This window comes from Lissotriton helveticus, chromosome 11, assembly GCF_964261635.1.
Source record: "Lissotriton helveticus chromosome 11, aLisHel1.1, whole genome shotgun sequence".
NCBI classification, from domain to species: domain Eukaryota; kingdom Metazoa; phylum Chordata; class Amphibia; order Caudata; family Salamandridae; genus Lissotriton; species Lissotriton helveticus.
The window spans coordinates 541,983,234-542,005,576 of record NC_136072.1 but is presented as its reverse complement, the minus strand read 5'-3'; the positions used below and the strand labels follow the sequence as shown (position 1 = coordinate 542,005,576).

At 46.6% G+C, this 22,343-nt stretch overlaps 1 long non-coding RNA gene across 1 annotated transcript; it reads right to left on the bottom strand.

Annotated features, from left to right (window-relative positions):
• Positions 1-1,358: 1,358 nt before the first annotated feature.
• Positions 1,359-3,226, bottom strand: LOC144790654 (uncharacterized). The gene is made up of 3 exons (XR_013602246.1): positions 3,153-3,226; positions 2,179-2,425; positions 1,359-1,647 (listed from the first exon to the last, which is right to left on the bottom strand). It is a non-coding gene; the product is annotated as an uncharacterized LOC144790654 (long non-coding RNA).
• Positions 3,227-22,343: the final 19,117 nt, after the last annotated feature.

Genomic DNA, 22,343 nt, shown 5'->3' with positions numbered 1-22,343 from the left:
TACTCTGGAATGATCCCATGACGATTTCTGGATGAGCGGGGATTATTCCTGGATGATCCTATGACAGCTTCCGGATGACTATTGATTACATCAGAATGGCCCCATTATATTTTCAGTGTTGATTACGCTAGGATGATTTAATGCCAATGCAAAAATGAGCATCGATTACTTTAAATACTCTTGGATTATTTTAAACCAACTGAAGGCTAAGAGTGGATTACTCCCAGATGATCTAATTAATAATTTAGAATCATTAATAAATCATTACAGTTAAATTAAACCTTGATAATTCCATGTTAGGAGCATGTTACCCGACTGGCAGTATTCCCTACTAGTTTAGGACTATGGAGTTGCTGGTAGGAAAACATTTGGCAGACCACCTGTTAGATGTACTTTCCTGTCAAAAACAGGCCACTTTGATGTAATATGCCCTTTTTTTACACAATACCAAGAATAGTTTGAAATGCCACAAGTTATAAAGTAAGGCACAGATTTATAAAACGGTCACTGAACGCAGTGTAGCACCCTAATTGGCTGTGTTACATACCAGGGAGAGAGCAGGGAAGTGGCATGTCTATCCCTCACTCTAACACCACTGCGCTAGAATGCAATGTTGTCTGAGAGTCTAGCCTGGGTTTTGTACTGAAGGGTACCGTTCTGGTACCCCAAAAATACTATGTCTAGACAAACGTGGAACCCTTCCCATTTTTGATGTGTTGTACCAATAACCAATTTGCTTCGATTTGTAAATCCTGAAAAGGATTTTGATTCAGGTCTGCATTATAAAACAAGCAAACCAAACACAAAACGTCTCTAAACCTGGTCCTAATTAACAGATTAATTTTCTCCTGCTTTGGAAAGATTACTTTTTAATTCTACAGTGAGAGGTAGATACCTGTTGAAAATAAATCTGAAAAATGCAATTTTAGCTAGGTTTCTGCTGCAGAAATACCACAAGCACCTTCATACAAAAGTAGTGGTCTGCAAGAATGTTATACTTTGCATTCAGATAAGCGTAACAACCAGTAGCGGCTTGCATAGGGCGTGCAACAGGGCGGTAGCAATGGCGGAGAGGGGCAGGGTAGCAAACACGGACATACAACAGAACGAAGGAAAGTAGTTACACTTCTCCGTTCCGCGTATGTCCATGTTTGATACCCTTCCCCTCCCCACAGCACGCCCTATACGGGCCCCTACTGTTTACGCGTGCTGCTACTCCCATACTCCTGGCTCACTGGGACTTGCCTTATTTTGAGGTGCAGAGCATTATCTGAAGCGGTTTGACATGGTGACCAGTGGCAAAAGACTAAACCAAACAGTGGTGAAATGAAAAATGTTCAAACGGTATGTGTCAACTTGTAATTTTATTTATCGCAAGCACATATTTAGCCCCATGGGGGCCAGGATACCGAACAAGAGGAAAAATCCAGAAAAAAGTCCAGGAAAAAAAGGAGGGAAAAAAGGCCAGGCTACTGCAACCAGAACAAATTGCTTAACGGAAACCAGCAACTTAGTAGTTTGATTCTAGATTCAGAGTTTTCTTTAATCCTCTCCTAGCATTGCAAATCTTTATCGCCAGCTTCCTTCTCATACTTCTCTAGTCCAGTGATGGCCAGCCATTGGTACTGCACACAGACTTCATAAACTCTGGAAAAATAAAATAACATACATCAGTATCATGTTACGACTATTTTTAGATTTTAATAGGGCTGAGCTTCCTTTAAAAAGTTTGTTCCATTATTTCATATAGAGTGCCAGATGAGATATTGTTAGGGTTAAAAGGGTTCATAAGTGTAACATTAAGGGCACTTGGTCAAAGAGGCACATGTGGCTAAATAAAAGCTGCAAGCACAGTATTTTATAAGTTCAGTTTGCTATCACCCATTCATCCAGTTTGAGCCCCTCACCTGGACCACAGATTTAGAAATAAAATCACAACTCACGGCTTTGTGCCAGATTTGAAGCACAAACTCAGCACAAATTGTTAATAAATTACAAGACCCCCATTGCTCTTCTTGCTCTTTTGCAGACATCGCTTGAGTAATGATTGAGTCATCTTACCATTATATGATACCAGACCACACATGCAAACCTTTAACACCATGTACCATGTATAATAATGAATTTTCGCAATCCAAGATCGAATGAATGTTACATTGAACATTTGTAATATCTTACCAAATAATGCATTGACCTTCTCCTCATCAAGAACAGCTGTTCCAGCACGAGCCTTCTTTACACCTTTTGCAGATGCAAGTTCTTTTGGAGAAAAAAGTATTTCGCTGATACCATTGAGAAGAAAACCTGCACTGTCCCGAGCTGCCTTGGCTTCCTCCAAGAGCTTGTGCAATTTCCGCTTTGGAATGAGAACATCTTTGAACCGTGAAGGATCATTTGAGTCCTTCACCAACTGCTGCATATCAGTCTGCAAAATAACACAACTATTAACTATTTGCCATCATGTTAGGTTACATATTAAAAAATATATATAGGAAGAGTGTTTTTTTTGAGTTGGCATCTTTTCATGGCTAACAATGTAATATTTGCTAGGTTCCCGCCAACAGTATAAAGCAGCCATATTTAAAAACATTGCATGCAGAAAGATTTCAAAGTGCCAGAATAGCTTGCAATGATCTCTTGAAAAATATCCTGAATCATTAGACACAGTTTCTTCACTAAAAAAAAGCAAGAGAAAAAATATATATTAACATATAAACTTCAAAACAGATAACACATTAACCACTTGCAATATATCTTCACACACTAGCCATAATATATCAATAAAGAGGTATTGATAATAAAGGACAAATGTACAATCTATCCATAACCAAGTAAGTAAGTTTTCCTTAATAGACAGTACACATTGTAAGCCTGAACTTGAACCTCCTGAAAAAAGTTGCCTAAATAAAATAGTTTATCCAAAAATGGCTGCCTTATAGTAGCGCCACAAGCTAAACATTTCAGCCCTTTTCATAAGTGTTACATTTGCCTCTGGAGAGCAATCCAAGGCATATGTGAGGACATGCATGTTCATTTTTACTGTCCATTATTGGATTAAGCACAAATCTAGGTTTTTACTGAAACAGGTTGGTAATTTGTACCATTATCCTGCAGTTGCAACCTTATTATAAAGGTTTACTTATTGTGCTTACCAGATGATTGGAACAGAATCGTAGCTTTAAAATCTCTCTTCGGTGATGGTCCGACCAGGTTCATCTAGATTTTCGACCAGCTATTTACAAAGAACTTCCCCGGGATTGTCCAAAAGCAGGAAGTCACCATCTTTTCGAACACACAGAATGATCGCAAGTGAAAAACAGGACGTTGAATGAAACCATGATTATGTCCTGCTAGATATGAAAATAAGGAATTAGTTTGTGTGGTTTAAGTTTCAGAGGTAAAATACAAAGCATATCAAAGTGATTTACAGATTTAATTGGAGAAAAGCACCCCAAAAAGTACACTGACCTGGTGAAATGTCTATCTAATATGCCTAGATTTTGGACTACAAAGAAGTGTTTGGGCATGCACTGAAGGCCATTGAGGAAATTACCTAATAATCAACTTTTTTTTTGGAGACCCAAAGTGTATGCTTAGGTCTTGCTGCTCAGGACAAATAGTAATAGCAAAGTAGAGGCATTATGAGAGAAATAGAAGAACTATCAATAAGTAAACTTTCACACTGGGGGTTGTGATGGGAAATCAAGTTACCTATCCCCACAAATGCATAGAGAGTCAGATGCCTGCTACTGATGGAGCGAGGTGGCAAACGCAAAATTTTGTGTACCCCTCTTGAAGTCAATGTCCCATAACGATAACATTTACTAAAGGTGTTTTGTGAAATTAATCAACCATAGAATAAGATACACACATTTTATTATACACGGGAGTACTTATTTTGCTTGCATGTTGCCATATAATTAATTAATATGTGTTATTGTGTTGTGAATTAATGCGCAGCTTAAATATAAACAAAAGCAGACTAAATGTGCTTATTGTACACGTTTTTGTGCTAAGAAGTGGTCGATTATGTAAGTATAAAACGCATTTGTGTGGCTTATTTGCTAGGTAACAACTAATGGGAAACATTAGTATGGTGGGAGGTAAACAGAATGGGTTTAAATTCAATAATTAACATGAATTTGTGTTTGTTTCTATGATAGTTCCAAAAGTGGCTTCTGAGGCCTAGATAAAAAAATGGACGCTCGGGTAAACAGTGACAGTGAGCAAGAGCTGGACAGCGCAAGCGCGCCAAAACCTGCAAGTCAGAGTGAACTGCCTGTGCTCGAGGAGGTTCAAGGCTACCCTGGCCCGGAACCTAGGATGGGTGCCAAACATGCACGCTTGAATGTTGTGATCGTGGGAATGGGAGGCGATGTTTCAACTTAAAGAAATAGCTAAGCTATGGACTGTCCTAAAAGAAAGACCCTTTATTTTTCTGCTGAACCAACGAGAAAATGATGTTGTAATGATGAGATGATGCTCACCCACCCCGAATTTGTCCAATCAGAGTTTGAATAAGTAGTGATAGTTACTTTTTAGATAGATTAATTTAGGGAATTAAGGTATAAAACCCCCTGGTTTTGTCTAGAAGGGGTCGCTTTTTCGATTTCTACTGGAAGTGCTGCCCGACTGAGGCCGATTCCTGGATGTAAGACTCTTATGATTTATTTGTTTGCTTTGCAGGATTGAAGGATACGATGAGGGTGTTAGTTAGGGATGTTAGGAGAGAATGAATTTGGAATTATCTGTTCTTTGCTAAACTTTAACTGATTTCTAAAATAGGCGATTTTTCCTGAGCTCTAAATAAAATTATCATTTTTGAAATAAAGAGAGCGAAGGAGAGAGAGAGCGAGCGAAGGAGAGAGAGAGCGAGCGAAGGAGAGAGAGAGAGCACGACCAAAGGAGAGAGAGAGAGCACGACCAAAGGAGAGAGAGAGAGCACGACCAAAGGAGAGAGAGAGAGCACGACCAAAGGAGAGAGAGCACGACCAAAGGAGAGAGAGCGAGCGAGCAAAGGAGAGAGAGAGAGCAAGCAAAGGAGAGAGAGAGAGCGAGCAAAGGAGAGAGCGAGCGAGCAAAGGAGAGAGAGCGAGCGAGCAAAGGAGAGAGAGCGAGCGAGCAAAGGAGAGAGAGCGAGCGAGCAAAGGAGAGAGAGCACGCGAGCAAAGGAGAGAGAGCACGCGAGCAAAGGAGAGAGAGCAAGCAAAGGAGAGCGAGCGAGCAAAGGAGAGCGAGCGAGCAAAGGAGAGAGAGCGAGCAAAGGAGAGAGAGCGAGCAAAGGAGAGAGCGAGCAAAGGAGAGAGAGAGAGCAAAGGAGAGAGAGAGAGAGCGAGCAAAGGAGAGAGAGAGAGCGAGCAAAGGAGAGAGAGAGCGAGCAAAGGAGAGAGAGAGCGCGAGCAAAGGAGAGAGAGAGAGAGAGAGCGAGCAAAGGATAGAGAGAGAGCGAGCAAAGGAGAGAGAGAGAGAGAGCGAGCAAAGGAGAGAGAGAGAGAGCGAGCAAGCAAAGGAGAGAGCGAGCAAGCAAAGGAGAGAGAGAGAGAGAGAGCAAAGGAGAGAGAGAGAGCGAGCAAAGGAGAGAGAGAGAGAGCGAGCAAAGGAGAGAGAGAGAGAGCGAGCAAGCAAAGGAGAGAGCGAGCAAGCAAAGGAGAGAGAGAGAGCGAGCAAAGGAGAGAGAGAGAGAGAGAGAGAGAAAGAGCGAGCAAAGGAGAGAGAGAGCGCGAGCAAAGGAGAGCGCGAAGGAGCGAGAGAGGGGCGAAGGAGAGAGCGCAGGGAAGGAAAGAGCGCAGGGAAGGAGAGAGCGCAGGGAAGGAGAGAGCGCAGGGAAGGAGAGAGCGCAGGGAAGTGGCTGACTTGAAGTGGACCTGGCGGTTGCCCCGCAAGTTGTGGTGGTCATAGACACAGGGGCTGAGTGCAGACCTTCCATCCTGCTTAACCTAAAATAACTTTTCTCTCTGTCACAGTAGGCTTCTTTGACTTCATGAAAGATGCTCAGCTAAGAAAAAAAGTGAACTGGAGAATATTTGTAATGTCCTAAAACCCCTTCTTCACAAAAAGGGTTTTTCACATAGGTTCGTTGTAAAGAGTGTTGGGGCTTGAGGAAGCTTCCATTCACACAATTTTCCAGAGTCACTGCACTTCTGGATCCATAAGAGGCTAAGGGACTTCCTTTTCCATTGAGATGAACATTAACGAGGCACAACCTCAAATGACAGAGGATGCATTAAAGATGTTGATGTGATGGGTACATTATGTGTGGTAGTGGGCAGACGGGGTCATCTTTGGGGGCATTTTGCACTTTGTCATCAAATGGAAAGTCATCCAGCAAGCATAAGTGAGTGACTGTGGCAAGTAAGGGTGAAAAATCAACTCGTGAGAAAAAGCCTGCATCGGAAAAAGGGAAAAGCGACTTCTTTGTGCCTTGGCACCATGCTCCTCAGTGAGCAGCGCTGTAATGACACAAGGGGTCCTTTTCTCCTTCTGATGCACACGGCTTTGTTATTGGGATGTGGATTCATGATATGGCAATGCCCTGGATGAAGGAGGGTGTAAAATTAACAGTTGAAATGACACACTAAGGTGAAGTTACATAATGACTGTGTTCTCTGCCTACAAGCGCAGACTTCCCCCTAATATAAACATCTGCAGTGCTATAAATGAGTCATTTAAAATATAACATGAGACATCCCTTACATGTCATGCCACGAAGAAGTTTAAATGAAGGAATAATGTTTGTATATAGTGTGGAGCAATAACGTAATGAAACTTGGTGAGACCCCTGCAGATCACATTGAGAGGCTGCCCTCCAGACTTTCTCAGGAGCTCTGAGGCCACGTTACTGTGCTGAGCGGCTCCCTGGAGTACGGGACCCCCTGTACTCGAGGCCTTTGTTATGCCACTGGTGTAGTCTTTCGAAATCTGGAAACTGCACCAAATCATGTAGCTAGTTACAACCTACGACAGAGATGGCGGCAAACTTTAGTTTTCGCCTAGTGTTAGTTCGGAAATTAACGCTGGGTACAATGTTGTGATGATTTCACGGGCAGTAATTTATTTTTCCTTACGGCGAAGAACTTGCTGTAAAACATTTTTTAGGCTTTTTGCAATTTTCCACAACTTACACAGGCACGCACTACCACACATACACAAAATACACATGCTCAAACACAAAAGGTGCATAAACAAGCAGGCATGCTGATACAGACAAAGATCAAACACACACGCAATCACGCACACACATTGCAACGCAGGCATTCATTACACTAACACGAAGCACACACCTTTATCTTAGTATTCCACCCGGTCAGGCGTACACCCTCGGCTCGGCTTGAAAAAGTGTGCAGCCAACGCATCGGGTGCCACATCAACCAAAGAAATTGTCCTTTTTTAGGTTTTGCCTGGCGAAAAGATGCGCTCTGCGCATCTTTTTCGCGCAGGCGAAAACCTGATGAGAACTGTAGTGTGGCTTTGGGTCGGCCCTCGTCATTCATTGGCTGGCTCCATAAATGGAGCCTAGCCATTGGACGAGGGGCCTGTCCGTCAATGCCGGACCAGATTCGGGGGCGTTCCCGAGATTCTTTGGCTTTTGCCGACGTCACGCGACGTCAGCCGAAAGCCCCGAATCTGGTCCGGCATTGCCGGCACTTCTGCGATCCTCCGGTTCCTACTCCTTTCCACCACGGAGCTGGTGATGGTAAAAGCGCCTCTGCCCCGATTGTGTCTTTCAGCTTGCGGCCGTTAGACCACAGCCGCTGGAGGAAGCCCAGGTGAGTGTTCTTCGTCCCGGTCCTGCTCTTCCCCCCTCCCTCCGCCCGCAGTCCTTCTTCGTCCCGGTCCCGCTCCCCCCCCCTCCCCTCCGCCCGCAGCTCCTTCCGTCCTGCTCCCCCCTCCCTCCGCCCGCAGTCCTTCTTCGTCCCGGTCCCGCTCCCCCCCCCCCCCCCCTCCGCCCGCAGTCCTGCTTCATTCAATGTAACGTTTGCTTTTGGGGTTTTTTCACTTGTAATGTTCTCATGTATCAGTTCTGTTCCTATTGTGAAGCGCTCTGACACCTTCGGGTCCGCGCTATATAAAAACGCACAAATAAATTAAATAAATAACCTGCTACTATGTCTTGGTCATTTTTTTCTACTTCGCTGTCCATCATCATTAAGCTCAGTGTGTTTGAAAGGCGGAGATGGAACTAGTACAACTTGCTTACGGTACCATACATGTGCACAATACGACAGTGCGTGTCTTCCTTTTTTTTGTTAAGTGTGCTGTGCGCTTATTGGATTTATGGTCTGCCCGTCTCTTCGTATTCAGCGCCCATGGGAGCTGAACCCGGTATGGGGTGAGCAACAGGGGAGTAGGTATCAATGGCGCAGTAAGGGCTTGCACAGGGGCACACAGAGCTCTCATTGTTACCTATTAGGACTCTACCAGCGGCGAGGAGAGCCATTTTTCGTGCTTTCTCTAGGGCCCACTTGCTTCGCCGCTGGTGTTGAAAGCAAAAGTGGAGGTTCCTGCCACGCCTGTTCCTTGGCAAGGACGACGTGCAGCTTCCCTAGGAATGACACTTGCCTCTTCATTCAAGGTTTTATACTACACTCTTGCATACGAAAGTGGGTATGGAGCCAGGTACAGGGTGTAGATTTTTTTTTAAAGTCTTCTTGTCCAGGGGACTAAAAACAACATAAATCTACTTACCATATAAAGAGATTAACTTTTCCTAGGTGTTACCTAATTGGATTTACTGGTCTATGGGTACTAAACCTATTTGCTCCTTTGTCCTCAAGCACCATAGGCTTGCATATCCCATAGACCTAACACAGACTCACGAGTTCCTTCCCTCAACTCCTAAAGTATACCATACATTCTCTTCACCCTCTTATTTTTCAACTCTCCCTGCTCCACCTCTGGTCTCCCACCACAGCCTGCATGTTCCCTTTCGTCTATTCTCTCACAAATCAGACTTCCATTTTTGCTCATCACAGGCCCGAGCTTGCCTTATGGTATCCAGTCTGTCACCTGCATCGCCATTCCCCTTTTCATTCCAATCTTTCAACATAGGCAGGGTCCAGGGCTCTTGCTATAATACTCACCCACCTCTAGCTACGTACCCATTTTTCCTCCAATTTGTAACCGCAAGCAGGCTCTCTGTTCTGTCTGCACAGCTACTCTCCTACCACACTCTACATGCTCCCTTCTTCCTCTACTCTATTAACAAAAGCTCCATTCCACTTCACCTACTTCTTGTCACCGAAGACTCCATTTCACCTCCGCACCGCACCGGACACCCATTCCCAATCATTATCCAGCACACTTGCTTGAAGCCCCTCTTTTGTTTTCGTGACAACTGTTCCTATTCTTTTGCCATCTACTCATAGACCTTACTTAGGCTGCTTGGAACTCCATTTGCAACCAGCGAGTTCAGCTGTGCTTGCCAGTGGTATGACTTCCTCACAAAGTAGACATACAGTCAGAGGGGAAACACTTGCATCCCAACCACCTACTGTTGCACTGGACAGGCCACCAAAAAGTAATTTTGTAATAGTCAGTTGAGGTGGCAATAGCCAACATAATAATGCTCCAGAACTAAGTTGCCCTGTGATTTTGGAACTAGATTAAGTGGGGACAAAGGGTACTGAGATTTGTTGTCTGGGACTTGATAAGCATAGCAGGGCTGTGCTTCATTTGTTTCCGACAACATGGGTTTGAGAAAAGTGGCCCATGGAAGTTGCTGATGCAGTTTAAACAAAAAGTTGGATGAAGCTGTAGATGCCGGATATTTTTCTCAAACGAAATAAAGGGTCTGTTGTCATGACTGCGGTTTGTATTGGAAAGGGCATGCAGATGTTGCGGCTATACCATTTTCTGGCAGTCACAATCCCCACCATCAGTCATCACACACTAATGTAGATTAAGACTAGTAAAGAACGCTACAGTCTGTGCCAGATTAGCAGTTGGAAACCGTGCACAAGATTTCTTGTGGTGCACATTTAGCTACAACACAAATTTGAATACACTTTTAAATAGACCTGTAAAACACTTACTTCCTTTTTAGTTGTGATTCCACAGGTCGACCTAGAATTCACCCTGCATGTGAAGATATGTGTCACATACAGTTTTGCGAGTCATTGCTTCTTGCACCCTCTATATGTGCTCAAAGTGTAAGGCAAGACAGGGTAGGGGGGCTGTAGGCCGTATGAAAACTCACATGTAAGCCGGACATCTGGGTTTCCCTTGGCAGACTTGGTTGGACAATAACTGGGCAGTGACGGTGGCACTTGAAGACTCACACAATTCGTTCCCTTTAGCCCCAGAACAATCCCGTTTTACTCTGCTTTACATAAACAAATGTTTCACACTGCCTCAACTACTTTCCTTTTTTTCCCGCACCAGTGTTGCATTTTTTTCAACTAAATCCTTTCTTGCACCCTTCCTAAAGCATTTTACAACCTTCAGACGTCTTGCAGACTCCCAACAGCACAGCCCACCCACCAAGAGGTGAAGGTGTTCAGTAAAGAACTACCTTACGCTGGCTCGGTGGGAATACACAAATAACAGATGTATTTGGTTTTTAGGTTTTGCTGGCAATGCGTACGAAGTACGCATGCGCTAGCAAAATCCTTATGTTTCTCTGTTTGGGTCGGGTATCCCGCCCCCTCCTCGCCCCCTCCTCCCATTGGCTAGCTCCATAAATGGAGGCTAGCCATTGGGAGCCGGATCTGTCCGTCAAAGGCCGGACCAGATTCGGGGGAGTTCCCGCTATTTTTTCCCTCTCCGCCTCTGCGATGTCGTCATCGCGGCGGTGGGCGGAGTTTCGTTTTGTTTTTTTCTTCTGTGTTTGTTTGTCATTCTATGGCGACCACAGCTGCTGGAGGAAGCCCAGGTGAGTGTTCTTCGTCCCGGTCCCGCTCCCCCCCCTCCCCTCCGCCCGCAGCTCCTTCCGTCCTGCTCTTCCCCCCTCCCTCCGCCCGCAGTCCTTCTTCGTCCCGGTCCCGCTCCCCCCCCCCCTCCCCTCCGCCCGCAGCTCCTTCCGTCCTGCTCTTCCCCCCTCCCTCCGCCCGCAGTCCTTCTTCGTCCCGGTCCCGCTCCTTGCTTTGGCTGGTTTTCCTTTTTATGGAGGACGCGCCCCGAAGCCAAGAAAGCATTGACAAGCCTGGTGCCAAAGCATTTACCACAGTTGGAAACAGCAAATGGTTTCGTTAGAACAAAGGGATCGACTGGTCATGATTAGCAGTAGAGATGTTTGGCAGGAGAGGAGAAAAGTTTGAAATATTTCTCGGATCCTGGCAAGGATTCCTTGGCAATGTGTTGTAATGTAAGGCAGCTCCAGTAAAGTCGTGCTTCGCCAATTACTTGCTCTCTTCGTGTTTTGGTGCAGTGCTTGTCTACGAGCTCTGTGGAGGGATACTGTTGGGCCTGCTCCGGACTAGTAAAGCAAAGTAGTGTGGGAACGGCCATAGATTTATCCCTCTGGGCCAGTTACACAGGTTGATGGGCTTGGTGATCTGGCATCCACCTCAGTGTGAGGGTGGTAGGTGGGTAATCCCTGCTTCATTTGTGGTCAGTGCTCTGCATTTTTATTTGATATCCCGCCCCCCTCCCGCTGCCCGTGTGTGCCCCGTTCCCGCCCCTCCCCCCCCCCCCTCGTGTTTCCGGCCGTAAATGCTTCCGCTGCCCGTGGCCAGGTCCCGCTGTATGCACTCGTCACTCCTCTATCCGTCAGGAGTTTTTTTTTTTGTTGTCAGGGCGTGCCCGTTCCCGCCCCCCCTCCCCTTTCACTCTCCGTTGTCTTTCTTGAAACCACAGGTCGGAGCGGTGCACGGGTGTCCCGGAGCTGCGCCTCTCCCATGCCATGGAGTTGGAGGGGCAATGGTGGAAGGGGCAGCTGGCTCCCACGAGGCAATCAGGTAAGTTTATGTATTTTGTCCGCCGTTCCCCCCCCCCCCCCGTCCGTGTGTCCGTTCCCGCCCCCCCTCCCCTTTCACTTTTAATTTTAGGACGGGGTACATCCATCAGCATGTGATTAGAGAGGGGCAGCAGTGCCTTGAAACGCTACTTGTGTGTTGAGGTGCTGTGTTTATGGTATGTGTTGGTTTATGGGACTTTTGCTGCTGGAATTTACTTGGTCATAAGAGATGTCATGTGCATTTCGACTCGTAGGATTAGCCAACGCTTTTTTATAATTATTTTTTTGTCATCATATATAATTAAATATGCTTTAAATTCAATGCCAATGCTTGTAGTTTGTAAATTGTGCTGTTGGGGGTTCTGCGTGTAGGATCGCATGCTGGCTGCAAAGGCAAAACCGTTGCATTGTAAATGCTTGTTCTTTATCTGCTAGAACCTGCGTCTGGCCCACTTAATGAAAACTTGTGCTTTCCGAAAAATGAGGAAGCTCGTCTGGGACGGAAACTGAGCAGCTGGGACCGAGAGCGGAGGACGGCTGCTCTTTTTTAATGAAGGCAGCTGCGCTAAAATCGGGGGCTGACCCTGGATATGGGCGCGTGCAGATCCGTGGAGCTTGCCCCGATGGACTAACCTCTACCTAGCAGCTGCAGCACTTACCGGAGTATACACGCTGGAATCGATGAACTTGTGATGCTTTGGGAGTGGAGTTGGAAAAATAAAAAGACCGATCCCGATCCATCGTCCATTATGGCCATTGCACTCACGGACGGTATTCTATGGCAGGACCGGAGGCTTCTGATTATGCTTTCTCATTTCTTTACTGCACAACAGCAGCCAATGAAAGTAGTACTACAATAAGTAAAAAACAACATTTCCCATGAGGCTTTGAACCACGCCTCCAATAACAGTAACCAATCACAGAGGTAACAATCATATAAAGTATAGAGACACTAATCTGGCCTCCTCTTTCTTTGCTGCTCCGCAGCCCAGATAAGTGCTCCTTACTTTATATGATTGTTTTCACTGTACAATATTCGCCCCTGGCGCATGATTTTCACTGTTAATGCTTGTTATTTACATGACTATTATAGTACATTGATGTTTCATGTTATTTACAGGGCAAGTTAACGTTTACCGTTTTTATGGTGCTTTGTTGATGCTTATTGCCCGTTGATCGTGCTGCGCTGTGCCGCCTTGTTGTAGACGCCGCGGTCGGTGTTTCTCCCCCCTCCCCCCCCCCTTTCCGATACCGGAGCGGTGCTGTCCCGCCCGCTCCGTTTCCCCCGTAGGTATAGTTTCAGCGCGTGTTGCGCTTGCAGGCTTCCCCTCTGCTGCCCCTCGTTCGCTGCTCGCGGCGGTAGCCGCAGGTGATCGCGGTCGCGATCAAGAGGGATTTCGCCCCCCCCTCGGGGAAGGAGGCACTCGCAGGCGCCCGGCCGGCCCTGCGTGCGTCTTCGGGGCTCGAGCACGCCTATTGTACGCGCGCAGCCCTTGTGCCGACCGGACGCTCTAGCCCCGGCTGAAAGGGGCCTTCACGCAGCGGGCCAGGAGCCGTGGGGCCGTTTTTCGACCTTCCAAAGCAGCGTTTTACACCGGATTGGCAATCGGAGCCCTAAGGCTTTAACCCCTGCCTTCCCAGTGACTGTGAAAGGAGGGGATAATTTTTGGCACCCCTGATTTGGGGTTCATGTCCCTCCATTAGTCCTAGAACTGGACTTTACACTTTGGCGTTCATTGTATTTACGGCTCCTGCGCCTGGCACTTCCCCAAATTGACGCCCCTGACTGGGCTGGTGTTTTTCTGCTTCCCTCTGGGGACTGTATAGTGAGACTGCGTAGTCTCTTGTGAAGATGGCAGATACTGAGTACTGCAATGAGGAGGGCGCTGCGTGTGATTACCAGGGCAATGATGAGTATTACGAGGAGGAGTCTATGGAAGATCTCATTGATAAAAGGCTGGACGCTAAGCTTGATAAAGCCCTCTCCTCGGCCCTGCTTCTACTGACCAAGAAACTGGATCTATTAGTCCCTGGTAAGCCAAACCCCCTCCCTGCCCCGGATCCCTCTCGTCCCCCTAGCCGTAAGAAGGTTGCTCTTGACCCGTCCTGGCCCCACGCCCAGTCCTATGATAAACTTTATATGTCGAAGGAGGCTTCCACTGGTGATAAGACCTTACCGTCCCGTCCCCCCCCCTCACCCCCTCTTCAAGTCACCACCACTGATACAGATACGGACACAGATTCTTCTGATGCTGCGCCCCGAAAGCGCTCTAAGAAACGCAAGCATGCCTCAGCTGCTGTCACTCCCTCGCCCTTTTCCTTTGACCCAACGGACATCGTACACCCTAGGTCCTCTGATTGGGTCCCACCCCCAGCTGTGGCGGAGTATCTGGAGGCTCACCTCCGCAAAGGCCTTGATAAGGAAGTGAGAGCTCGCCTTAAGTCTGAATGCCCCCGACCCGATCTGGCCCACAAGGTGGCCATTACCCCGGACATTGACCCGTCCATGACTACTTTCCTCAAAAAATACAAGAAAGATCCCAAAAAGGAATTGATCGCGCCCTCAGGGCGTGCCAGGATAAGGTCCTTGACCTTTCAGGGCCTTTGGCTAAGATACTAGAGCTGGCTCTCCAGGCTCAGGAAACGGGTGATGCTATCCACCCTGAGGTCCTGGCGGGTTGGGCGCAACGAGCCATTTGCATGTTGGGTAACGCAAATTGCGCCTTGGCTTCTGAGAGGGGGAAGTCGGTCTTGCTCCGGATTGACCCCCAATTGGTTGAACTGGCTTCATCGGAGCCGGGTCAACTGGCTGAAGGGCAGTTGTTTGGGGACAACTTTGTCAAGGACATTGCTAAATTTGTCAATACCTTTGCCTCATTGGATAAATCTCAAGTCTCCTTGAAAAGAGTGTTACACCAGGTCTCTAATAGGGCCGGTCGTGGCAGGGGACGCTCGACCGGCCGCTACTCGAATCCAAGTCCTCAACGAGGTTACGCCCCCAGGCGGGGCAGAAGTTACACACAGGAACCAGATCAGGCTGGCTTCTACCCGTCAAGATCCCGCGGCTTCAGAGGTCGCTACAATCGTGGGGTCAACAGAGGATACAAAAACTTCGATAATCAATCCTCCGGTAAGTCAAAGGTGTCCCCTGGCCCCTTTAGGGGGCAGACTGCGTGGCTTTGTAAAGAATTGGATGTGCCTCACTTCAGATGTTTGGCTTCTGCAGACAGTTCAGGGCTATCACATAGAGATGTTGGAATGCCCCGTTCAACCCTCTCCCCCTCAGCCTCTCCTTTTTTCCCATCTAGAGCAGAGTTTTATCGACTCAGAGCTGGAAGAGTTATTGCAAAACAAGGCTATTGCTGTCGGACCCTTCATCCCCGAAGGGTTCTGCAGCAACGTCTTCCTGGTACAGAAGAAGGGTGGCGGCCAACGCTTGGTTTTGAATCTAAGAGACTTCAATCCCTATGTCGTTTATCGCCACTTCAAGATGGAGGGTATCCACCTTTTACGAGACCTCCTGTTGGAGAACGACTGGATGGTCCGTCTAGACCTAAAAGATGCCTATCTGACGGTCCCCATCTGCCCCTCTCATCAAAAATTCTTGCAGTTTCCTTGGAAAGGGCGATGGTATTGCTACAAAGTGCTTCCCTTCGGCCTGTCCTCTGCCCCCTGGGTATTCACCAAGATTCTCAAACCTGTGATCTCGCGTCTGCGGGAGATGGGGGTGCGTCTCATTGTGTACCTGGACGACATGCTCATCCTAGCCCAGGATCGGTCCCTTCTTCTCACTCATTTGGAGTGGACGACGTCCCTGCTTCAAAATCTGGGTTTCGTCATCAACACCAAGAAATCGGTGATGATACCGAATCAACAGGTGGAGTTTTTAGGCTTCCTGATAGACTCTGTTGCAGCTCACTTACTTCTTCCCCACCACAAGATCAGGTCCATCAAGAGGGAGATTACATCCACCTTGTCCAAAGAAAAAATTTCCTTGCGGGTGTTGGCGAGGATCGTGGGCCTTCTGGCCTCGTCGATCCAGGCCATCTTCCCCGGCCCCTTGCACTACAGGGCCCTTCAGAGATTGAAAATATTTTATCTTCAGAGGAAGTTTCACTACGATCACCTAATTCCGCTCTCCATGGAGGCCCGGGAGGAGCTCCAGTGGTGGCTGGAACACATGTCGGCCTGGAATGGCCGAGCCATCTTCGGCGCAGCCCCAGATGTGATAGTCGAATCGGACGCCAGTCAATGGGGCTGGGGCGCTCGCTGTGGAGAGTTTACCACAGGAGGACGATGGTCAGCAGACGAACTTACACTACACATAAACTGTTTAGAGTTGTTAGCAGGGTCTTTTGCCATCAGGTCTGTCTCACCGCTGAAGAGCAATTGTTGCATTCTCCTGCGAATGGACAATGTCTCAGCGGTGAGATATATCAACCGCTTAGGAGGGACGAAGTCCCGGATGCTGGTCCACATTGCGAAGGAATTTTGGCACTTCTGTCTGGATCGCAAGATCTCTGTGGTGGCAGAATACCTTCCGGGGAAGTTCAACCAGGTGGCAGACTGGAACTCCCGTTTTCTCCGGGACTTCAGCGATTGGAGACTTCATCCATCGCTGTTCTCACAGATCATGACTATGCGAGGCCCCTGTCAAGTGGACCTCTTTGCATCCCGCCTCAATGCCCATCTCCCCCTTTTTTACAGTTGGAGACCGGACCCGATGGCTATGGGGACGGATGCGTTCCTCCACCATTGGGGGCAAAGGAGGAATTATGCTTTTCCTCCGTTTGCACTGATCCCGAGAGTAGCGGCGTTGGTACCCCGGCAGGGAGCGACAATAGTGTTGGTGACTCCGTTCTGGCCGACTCAGTCGTGGTTTCCCACACTGTTGGAGTTGTCTGTGGATCTTCCGTTCCGACTCCCGGTCTTCCTGACGCTTCTGCAGGACCCAGTGGGAGCGTGTCATCCCTTAATCCTGCAGAATCTGTTGACCTTAATGGTGTGGACGCTCTCAGGCGACATGACCGCCTTGCAGGCCTTTCACAGGAAGCTTCCGGCTTTATACAGCAAGCATGGGCTCCTTCCACCCGGAAACGATACTCTGCATCTTGGAAGAAATGGGTGGGTTGGTGCCTTTCAAGGCAAGTGGATCCCGTGGGATCAAATGTAACTGAAATTCTGAATTTTCTATCTGAACGTGCGGCCTCTGGCCTGGCTTACAGGTCGGTTAACAATTTCAGATCTGCAATTTCTGCTGGCCACGACCACATCGAGGGTAACCCCGTGGGGATGCACCCCTTGGTTTGTAAGTTGCTTAACCCCTTCGACGCTCATGACGAGCTGGGCTCGTCATGAGGTAGCCTCCTCGCACGCTCATGACGAGCCCAGCTCGTCATGAAACATGGGAATGAGTAAATCCCAGCGTACGGGCGGAATTCCGCCCGCACTAAAGAGGTTAAAGGTGTGCGTGTGGCCAATCCTCCTCGGCCCAGGTATTCCACAATGTGGGATGTTACGAAGGTACTTAATTTGTTGGAAACCTGGCCCTCTAATGGTGATTTGTCGTTGAAACAACTTTCTGCCAAGCTCACTATGCTTTTGTGTCTTATTTCATGTCGCAGAGTTTCGGATGTTAGGGCTCTAGATTTGGCTGGTAGGATGTTTTCCCCTCAGGGTGTTTCTTTTGTTATTACACGACGTACTAAGACAATGTCACGTTCTGTGGAGTATCCCGCCTTTCCACATAACAGCAAGCTATGTGTGTTGCAATGCCTCAAGTGTTATGAAGAGCGTACTCTGGCACATAGGGTGGATCCTTTGGGCCAGTTGCTGATCTCTGTTGAAAAACCTTTCAAACCGGTGGCTGCGGCTACCTTGGCCAGATGGGTTAGATGGATCATGTCGGAAGCTGGCATTGATACATCCACTTATGGTGCCCATTCAGCTAGAGGTGCGATGGCTTCTAAAGCCTATTTATTGGGTTCCCGTTTGGAAGATATCTTGAAAGCTGCTGACTGGTCCTCGGATTCAATGTTTAAAGTGTTCTACTATAAACCTATTCCTCATGTTTCTGATGCTGTGATTGATGAGCTTTGATTGTTGAGCTTTGAACCAGCATAATCAGAAGCCTCCGGTCCTGCCATAGAATACAAAATTTTCTAGCTATCGCGACAAGAATTTTAGATTCTATTAAGGACACGGAGGCGAGGATTATCCCACCCGTTGGGACAGTTAGATAACTGTAAGTTGTTTGAATTAAGAATGCCTAACAACTTTGTACCCGCCCTTTGAGACATAGGGTTTGTGGAATTTTTCTCAGACTTCTTTTTCTGTTTCAGGAAACGACTCCAACAAGAGTTAATCGCCCTCTATGGATGGTGCTGCTGCTCTTCCCTGGTGGAGGATGATCCTTCGAGTTATGGATGTTTTTTCTCCGTTGAGAAGTACAAAGGAACTGTTCTCTCCGTTGAGAGTTACGGACTTGTTCTCTGTGACTAGACTGTTCGCGCAAAGAAAGAGGAGGCCAGATTAGTGTCTCTATACTTTATATGATTGTTACCACTGTGATTGGTTACTGTTATTGGAGGCGTGGTTCAAAGCCTCATGGGAAATGTTGTTTTTTACTTATTGTAGTACTACTTTCATTGGCTGCTGTTGTGCAGTAAAGAAATGAGAAAGCATAATCCTCGCCTCCGTGTCCTTAATAGAATCTAAAATTCTTGTTGCGATAGCTAGAAAATTTTGTATTCCTTTTTGCCGCAGACCAATGACGTCACTTCCGGCGCTTCCGGATGTGCGTAGGCTTTTGCAAGAGGAATCCACCGGCTTCAGGATATGCAAGAGTGATAGAGAGCTGCTCTCCATTGGCATTGTGTTCGAGGCAGCTGTGCTTTTTACAAATGTATTTTAGTATTGTGATGGAGTGAATTCGGCAGTCCCAAGGACTTCTACAAAGCTTGTTTTCCTTTGCAAGTCCATTCCTCTTTAGGGCCATGAGCAGGTTTGTCCGCAGTTGTTTAATAAGTCTAACAATCGGATTCCATGGAAATACTCTATGAAGGAAGTATGAAGGAAGTGCATCCTGGGGGTACAGAAAGTATCATTTGCAATCACAGCAGCGCTTCCCCGCACTCCGCATTCATAAACAGTTTGGGGGTTTGTAGGGCTTTTGGATTTTAGGGCGTACAGGGTCATTTTAGGGTTGGGTTTGTGTTTTGGGGGGCCAGGTGTAATTTAAGGGTTTAGAGCATGTTTGGGTTTTGGGGTGCCAGGGTTAATATTAGGGTTTAGGGTGTTTTGGGGTGCCAGGGTACAAGGGTTAATATTAGGGTTTAGGGTGTGTTTGGCGTGCAAGGGTTAATTTGGGGGTTCAGGGTGTGTTTGGGTTTTGGGGTGCCAGGGTTAATTTTAGGGTGTGTTTGGGTTTTAGGGAACAAGGGTTAGTATTAGGGTTTAGGGCGTGTTTGGGTTTGGTGTGCAAGGGTTAATTTGGGGGTTCAGGGTGTGTTTGGGTTTTGGGGTGCAAGGGTTAATTTGGGGGTTCAGGGTGTGTTTGGGTTTTGGGGTGCCATGGTTAATTTTAGGGTGTTTGGGTTTTGGGGTGCCAGGGTTAATTTTAGGGTTTAGGGTGTGTTTGGGTTTGGCGTGCAAGGGTTAATTTGGGGGTTCAGGGTGTGTTTGGGTTTTGGGGTGCCAGGGTTAATTTTAGGGTTTAGGGTGTGTTTGGGTTTTATGGTACAAGGGTTAATGTTAGGGTTTAGGGTGTGTTTGTGTTTGGCGTGCAAGGGTTAATTTGGGGTTCAGGGTGTGTTTGGGTTTTGGGGTGCAAGGGTTAATTTGGGGGTTCAGGGTGTGTTTGGGTTTTGGGGTGCCATGGTTAATTTTAGGGTTTAGGGTGTTTGGGTTTTGGGGTGCCAGGGTTAATTTTAGGGTTTAGGGTGTGTTTGGGTTTTAGGGCACAAGGGTTAATATTAGGGTTTAGGGTGTGTTTGGGTTTGGCATGCAAGGGTTAATTTGGGGGTTCAGGGTGTGTTTGGGTTTTGGGGTGCCAGGGTTAATTTTAGGGTTTAGGGTGTGTTTGGGTTTTAGGGTACAAGGGTTAATATTAGGGTTTAGGGTGTGTTTGGGTTTGGCGTGCAAGGGTTAATTTGGGGGTTCGGGGTATGTTTGGGTTTTGGGGTGCCAGGGTTAATTTTAGGGTTTAGGGTGTGTTTGGGTTTTAGGGTACAAGGGTTAATGTTAGGGTTTAGGGTGTGTTTGTGTTTGGCGTGCAAGGGTTAATTTGGGGTTCAGGGTGTGTTTGGGTTTTGGGGTGCAAGGGTTAATTTGGGGGTTCAGGGTGTGTTTTGGTCTTGGGGTGCCATGGTTAATTTTAGGGTTTAGGGTGTGTTTCGGTTTGGTGAGGGGGTAGTATTACAAAGCGTATGACACCTTACACAACATGTTTTGATAAAGCCAAACCAAAGTTAGCAATGACCGCGAGGATTATAATGCACTTAAAAGTATATGGTATGGCTATATCATAGAACAGCTATAAGGACATGGGGCCATATGTATCAAGCTAATTAGCATTCGCAAAGGCCGAAATTATGCGAATTTCGGCCTTTGCGAATGCTAATGTGATAAATGGTATGTATCAAACATGTTTGATGCAAAATAAGGAATAGCAAAATTTGCTATTCCTTATTTTGCGATTGCACGTAAGGAATCGCAAAGTTTGCGATTCCTTAAATGCAATGTATCAAACAAAATATATTCAAAAAATGCCATTAAGGATTCGCAAATTACCACCAACTTCTAGTTGGTGGTAAATTGCAAATTCTTTTCAAAAAGCTTTTTTCCAAAAAACCAAAGGTGCCACATGACGCCCATACATGCCCTTATGCGCCATATGCCCCCAAATGTCATTTTCAGGGGTGCAGCAGGGTGTTCTTGAGACACCCCTGCACCCTTGAAAAATTCCTAATTTGCGATTAGCAAATTGCTAATCGCAAATTGCCCCTTCATTCCTATGGGCCTCCTGGCCCATAGAAATGAATGGGTAATTTGCGATTAGCAATTTGCTAATCGCAAATTAGGAATGGTAAGGAATCGCTATTAAAAAGCGATTTTGTACATACATACCGTTTTGCGAATTCCAAATAGTGATTCCTTAAAATTCGCTATTTGGAATTCGCAAAACGGAACTATGATACATATGGCCCATGGTTCCGAAAGCTGCAGACAGGCTCAGCTCATGCTAGAGCACCATCTCACATAGGGCCATATGTATCAAGCCGTTTTTGAATCGCAAAGGCCGAAATTCGCAGAATTTCGGCCTTTGCGACTCGCAAACGGCCGTTTTGCATGTTTTGGAATGTATGAAACATTCCCAAAATAAGGAATTTCAAACTTGTGCGATTCCTTATTTTTCCATAGCATTTAGGGAATCGCAAATTTGCGATTCCTTAAATGCTATGTATGTAGCAATTTTGGCTTGCGAATTTTGTTTAAGAATTCGCAAATTACCACCAACTTTTAGTTGATGGTAACTTACGAATTCTTCCAGAAATGCACAATTTGGCATTTTTAAAGGTGGCATGTGATGCACACACATGCCCATAGGGCATGTATGTGCGCCATATGCACACACATGTTCTTTTCAGGGGTGCAGCAGGGTGTCTTTGAGACACCCCTGCACCCTTGCAATAATTCTCAAATTGCGATTAGCAATTTGAGAATTCGCAATTTGAGAATTATTTTGCATTCATTCCTATGGGCCTCCTGGCCCATAGTAATGCATTGGAAAATATTCCTTAATTGCGAATTCGCAAAATGCGAATTCGCAAATAAGGAAGCTTAAGGAATCGCAAATAAAAAGTGATTTTTTTCATACATACCATTTTGCAATTCCTAAATAGCGATTCCTTAAAATTCGCTATTTAGGAAATGCAAAATAGTTTGATGATACATATGGCCCATAATACCAAGCACTCTCTGCCTTTGGGATTGTTAAGGCCTGCCATAGGAGTGACTTATAGGTATATATGTGTCTATATAGGTTTAGATATAGGTATACTATATCTAAGCAAAGGGTGATTACACCACTCTGCCCCAGCTGAGTGATCAGCCAGTTGTGTCAATTTAGTAGGGCCAGCCAGGGGTGGCATAATACAAGCTGTAGCCCCTGGTAGGCCTTGGGTGCACATATGCCCTGGGTACCTATAGTACACAGTACAGAAGCTTATAAGTGTGACCCAGTATCCAATTGGAGATGTACCTAAGGTACATGGAGTCAATTTCAGTTACAGTGGATGCTTATCTTACCTGGTTTGTACAAAAAGAAAGTGACAAAAAATAAATAAATGTGTTAAAAAAATAACCGCTGACTTATACACAGTTTGCTAAAGCACATTGTATGCTCTGTTGTGTATAATAGAAAACGTATATGACATTTTGCGTTTATCTG